Source organism: Procambarus clarkii, chromosome 15 (assembly GCF_040958095.1).
Source record: "Procambarus clarkii isolate CNS0578487 chromosome 15, FALCON_Pclarkii_2.0, whole genome shotgun sequence".
NCBI classification, from domain to species: Eukaryota; Metazoa; Arthropoda; class Malacostraca; order Decapoda; family Cambaridae; genus Procambarus; species Procambarus clarkii.
This window is the reverse complement of record NC_091164.1, coordinates 44,326,386-44,332,064: the sequence shown is the minus strand read 5'-3', so window position 1 is coordinate 44,332,064 and position 5,679 is coordinate 44,326,386. Positions and strand designations below refer to the sequence as shown.

Here is a 5,679-nt window from a genome sequence, read left to right as displayed (position 1 = left end):
TTATGCATTTATAATACAGAACAATTTGGTCGTTCCACTGCCTCATAATTATATAAAATTCATTGTGACAAATACTTGATAATTAAAATCAGAGTTTTTTGACAACTATAAAAAATCCTGTTGAAATCATGCCGTTTTGAGTTGTCATATGCTTCTTGGTAAATAATATTGTGTAATGTTTGGCACAATTTATCACTGTATTTACAAACTGTTTAGGTATTAATGTATGCATTTTTTTAATGTGTAATATGTTACTTAATCCTAAACTTCTTTTGCAACATTTATATCAGATATAAATAATTGTCGCGAAACAGCGTATGAAAAAATAAATTTCCCCAAATGAAATTAGTGTATCGGCGATCGAGCGGCCATATTTAAAAGTTTATACTCTAGTCACTGTTCTGACATTAGTTTTCGATGTACGTATTTCATTTTTGTACCAATGTGTTCGCAATAGAATGTTCTAGAAGAACATAAAACGTCACATAAGGATGTGTTCGACCGGCAACATATATAAAAACTACGTCGATTATACTCGTCGTGTCAATAATACAATTGTTTTACCACGCTGATTCAATGCCATACTGTTTTCTCAAATAAGCTCTTCGGCTATTAGAGAAAACGTAAATTTCATGGCGAACATTTGTAAACTATCCCCAAGTAGATCGGATCGAAATTGGAATTTATACAAATATTTATTCTCGTGTTGCCCGCCAGTGTCACTCTTGAGTAACCAGAAACGGATATAAAAACTAGGCTAACTCATCCTAATCCTTGCACAAGTCCTCCAGAATTTCTTTATTGAAGATCAGCAAAAAATTATTGCGCAGCTCATATTATACAGTTTAAGAATAGGATTTCCTTGTTCTAAAGGAATGAAAATGACACTGCCTTAATCTCAGTCGATTAAGGCAGTGTCTGGGATGCTCCCGGTGCCCGTGCCTGGTGCTCGTGCACCAGGCACGGGCGATAGTGTACGTTTAATTGTTCTTTTAGTGTAAATAACGGAATAAAATGTAAGACATAGTCTGCAGATCTTTTTCCAGATGTCTTTTATTTTTTTTTTCTCAAAGAAAACTAAGATATTGCGAATTTTGCTTAACAAGTACATTAATTATTAACTTTTTGTCGTTACTATTGTTATAATTAAAAGAATTACACCTTGTTTTTTGCTTATGTACAAAACATAGTCTAATAACCACAGTTCGTTGCCCCTAAATCAACACAACATAACCAGTTTACTCATGTCATCGCCCCTAAATCAACTAAAACAACCAGTGTATTATTGTAAATATTTATATCTTAGGATTTCTTAGCAATGGTAAGACATTTTTAAGACTGGTTTTAGGTTAGACTGGTTTATGCTGTATACGAACTGAACGACCGGGCTTCAAACAAAAACATGGCCACATGAGTTGGATTATTCCGGTAATATTGAACTACTGTTCATTGTTATTAGTTTAAAAATACTGTTAGGGAATGTCATAAGAGTTAGGGAATGTCATAGGAGTAGTCACAGGGCAACAAAAGATACCCAGCTTCTGGGTACGGGATCTTTGCCCGAAACGCTATGCGTGCTAGTGGCTTTACAATAATAATAATAATTTATTTAGGAAAAATATATACATAGATGCAGAGTTACAGTACAAACATTCTGTTTGATTTATAGATAAAGGTACTACATACAATACCTAAAGCCACTAGTACTCATAGCGTTTCGGGCAAGATTGTAAAATCATCATTATTCCTATTTTCTCTCTTAACCCCCAGTGTACCTTCTCGTATAAAAATAAATAAATAACCAGGGTTTTTTATGCGGCTGTGCTGAAAGCCTGACGTAAAATAAATCATTGTGTCAGAGAACAGGAAGCTACAAATTAGGCTTATATTGAGGGTCCCCCCTCCCCTCTTTCCCCCCAGTTACGGGTCTGTCTAATTACCACAAGCTACCACAAGCTACACAAGCTTCACAAAGCTTCCTGGCAATACGTTAGTGATGAATAAATATGATATGTTAGGCTGACCTAACCTAACCTAACCTAATCAAACCTAACCAAATCTAACCTAACCAAATCTAACCTAACCAAATCTAACCTAACCTAACTTAACCAAACCAAACCAAACCTAACCTAACCTAACTTAACCGATGCTTGGATTGTCGACTTGATTTGGTGTCACCATTTCTTTATTTTCGTCTAATTTCTTTATAAAAAGATACTTTTTCAGATTAAAATTATCTTTTTTCGTGTTGTACATTCAGTACCAACATTATAATGAGTAAATATATCTTATTTATTCATTACTAACATATTGCCAGGAAGCTATGTGAAGCTTGTGTAGCTTGTGGTAGCTTGTAATTAGACAGACCGCCAATTACTGGTGGAGTAAATCAGCCTAGCCTACTTCTTCCTAGCATAACCTAGCCAACAATAGCCAAGCCTAGTCTACCCTTGCCTAGCCTAGCAAACAGCCCTTGAACCCCCTACTGTTAAGACTAGTTGATAAGACTCCTCCAGACAGAGACAGAGACTCCTCTCTCTGATTGTACCTATGACACCTATTATTAATTTCCTTCTGTATCTTTAGCTCCAGTATGTTGTTATATTATGCTGTGCAAATTTGGGACTTGGCCCTCTAGTATCTTACATATATGTATTATTTGATACCATTCTTGTCTCCTGTCCAGAGAGTACATTTTGAGAGCTTTGAGACGGTCTCAATTATTTAGATTTTTTTATCATTTATATGTTTGCTGTTTATGGTCTCTTTATTTCCTCTAATTCAGAGATTTCTCCTGTTCAGAAAGGTGGGAGTCAGTACCGAGAAATACTCAAGATGGGACAGCACCAGTTATTTGAATAGTATTAGCATTACTGTGGGTGGGGTCTTTGAATTTTAACATTCTCATAAACCATCCCATTATTTTTCTGGCCGCCACTATATTTGCTCGGTTATGTTCACAAAGTGTGAGGTCGTCAGACGTCGTAATTCTCAGATCTCTTGCATGTTTTTTCCTTCTTAGAGTAGGTCTGATTGTGTCCTGTGTTCCTTGTTTCATTTAATTTTCTCGTTTTTACCATACTTCAGCACCTGTAACTTATCACTGTTAAACATCATGTTATTTCTGTTTTTTCAATGTCTCCTACAGTGCCAATTTTCTTGTGTCTTCTGTATCATCTGTAGAGTTTCATTGTTCAAATGTGTTATAAAATACATGCACCACCATCTTAGTGCATTTATGCATTCTACCTTGCATTTATATGCAAGGTAGAAAAATATGCATGAAAAAATATATATGAAAAATATGCATTTTTGTTTTTTTATAATTAATCTAAACTGATGCTATTGTATATCTGTTATTAATATATATTTTTTTTAGGTAAAATTTAAATCAGACAACATTATCAATTGCAACATTACAACATTGTCAACAATTCTATCTGAGAGAACATTACAGCAATGGCTTCCAGTAATTCAAGTAAGTTACATTATAATTGTGATTTGTATATAATATATACTTTAAATTTTATTTTTGTAGGTTATTAATTTTATTTGGGTGTAAGTTCACATTATCATTAGATATAGAGTATAAAATCTTAATTTTGTTTTGTCAATTTTGTCTGTTAGAATTGCATATATATTTCAAACTTTATTAATGCCACAAAATGTTAGTTAAGTTGAATATTAATTTAATATTATTGGAAGATCAAAAAACTTAGTCAAATAAGTATTTGAGTCACAATTCAATTATTTGCAGTTCACAAATAGCAATTTTGATTTACATTGAAAATTCCAGATTATTCTTCTCTTATTTAAACATATTAAATTTGGTTTGCTTGTGTAATTAATAAAATCTGGTGCTGTACAGGTTCTCAATAATACAATCACAATTCTCCGCTCAGTCTTCTGTAGCACTGTACTGCTTTGTGCTCTTTCATTATGCTACATTTTACTCTTTTTTTTATGATTGCCCAGATTATCTTTATTTACAGGCCAGAAGAAACCTTTCCAGCGGTGTTGTCCCATCTGCAGTAATGTCATTAGTGTTCGTCGACATTTCTGCAACTGTGGACACAGCTTTATAGATGAAAAGCGTAAGGGTGATGTAAAGCGGGAGGAGAAATATAAGGAAATGGGTCGAAGAGCTGCTAAGCATCAAAACCTTTGCAGATCATTTAAAGCCATGAAAAAATCTGTAAGTATTTCATGCATTCTGTTATTTCTTCAATTAGAATTGTATCATATTGTATTAATATCCATTCTGTTAGGTTTTGAATTGTCCCACAAATAAACAGATTTTAAGCCATTTGATAATTAATTAGTATTAACATTTTCAATTTTGGTGAATACTGTACTTATTGTTGTTAAAAATAAAGTAATGTGCATTATATAAGTATTTTTGTGTTATTTTATATTTTTTTTAATTTCCATTAGTTATGTAATTATACTTTAATGATATAACTTTCAGTAGGTCTCTTAAACTAGGTAAGAAAAGTACATCTTAAGCTACTTCAGTACTTCTGCACTTTTGCAGATGTACCCAATGCTGTATGAGGGAGGGATGCTGTCTGTTTCAGAAGCTTATGGTTATCCCATCTTATATTCTGTAATCATAAAGTTAATCTCTTTTTTTATAATTGAAGCCATATCTCTTGAACACTATGTTCAAATTAACACTAAAAATATTTTAGTTATATTTGTAAATATTTTGTTGTATTGCAGGTCTCTAAGCTACAAGGTGGTGGTAATCAAGTTGCTGTCATCTATTTTAAGGTCGGCAATAGAAATACCACAAAGGGCATGCTACCAGGAAGTGGTCTGTCAAGCAAAAATGTTAATAATCTCACCGAATTGTTTTATCATGGTAATTATTATTATTATTATTTTGCATAAGCTAACAATGAAAATCATAAACACCTGCATGTTCCTTTGTGTTGGCAATAATGAAAAGCATTTACATAGTACAGTAGTTTAGTTCATATATTATGCATCCCATATCTATGTTGTTAGTGGTAGTGGAAATGGTTGCAGAGGCACATAATTAATTGGCTCCGGGACTGAACCAAGCAATTCATTTTAGCTAAGCAAGTTTCAATCTTGATGACCTAATTACATAATTCCATGCACATCACCACATTGACAAGGGGCTCGAGACCGACCATGAGCACAGATTTTAAATTAAGCAACTGACATGTGTGGAGAGCTAGTGTCACAATTGATATGTTTATCTTGCACACTGCCTCCATCCAGTGGACAGCGGTGGATAGGTTACAATCACTTAGTTACTAAACACAGTTAGCAAACTGGTGATATTTGACCAAGATTTCTGGCAGCAGATCATTTTGAATTAAATATTTACTCATATCTTGAACATTTGTTATAGAATTATCCGAATTCCCATATCTTTTTGCACTCCATCACATAGTGGAGGAGGGTGTGCAAATAATTTTGTCACACTTTACTTTGCATCAGGTCTATATCAGCAGATAATGAGACTTCCTTTACATATGGGTACCAAAATTCCCATAATGACATAGTTCCTCATTGCTGCCAAATTTCACATTTCAGTGTTTCTTTCAATTAAAGTTTTTTGGAGCACATATTTTGTAATGATGATACCATATTAAATTTACGCATGTTTCTTTATTTTCAGCATACATGCAGGACAATGGATCAAGT

At 33.4% G+C, this 5,679-nt stretch overlaps 1 long non-coding RNA gene across 1 annotated transcript; it reads left to right on the top strand.

The window, feature by feature from the left end:
- Positions 1 to 1,393: 1,393 nt before the first annotated feature.
- On the top strand, positions 1,394 to 4,125 carry LOC138365146 (uncharacterized). The gene is made up of 3 exons (XR_011228694.1): positions 1,394 to 1,428; positions 3,380 to 3,478; positions 3,993 to 4,125. It is a non-coding gene; the product is annotated as an uncharacterized lncRNA (long non-coding RNA).
- Positions 4,126 to 5,679: the final 1,554 nt, after the last annotated feature.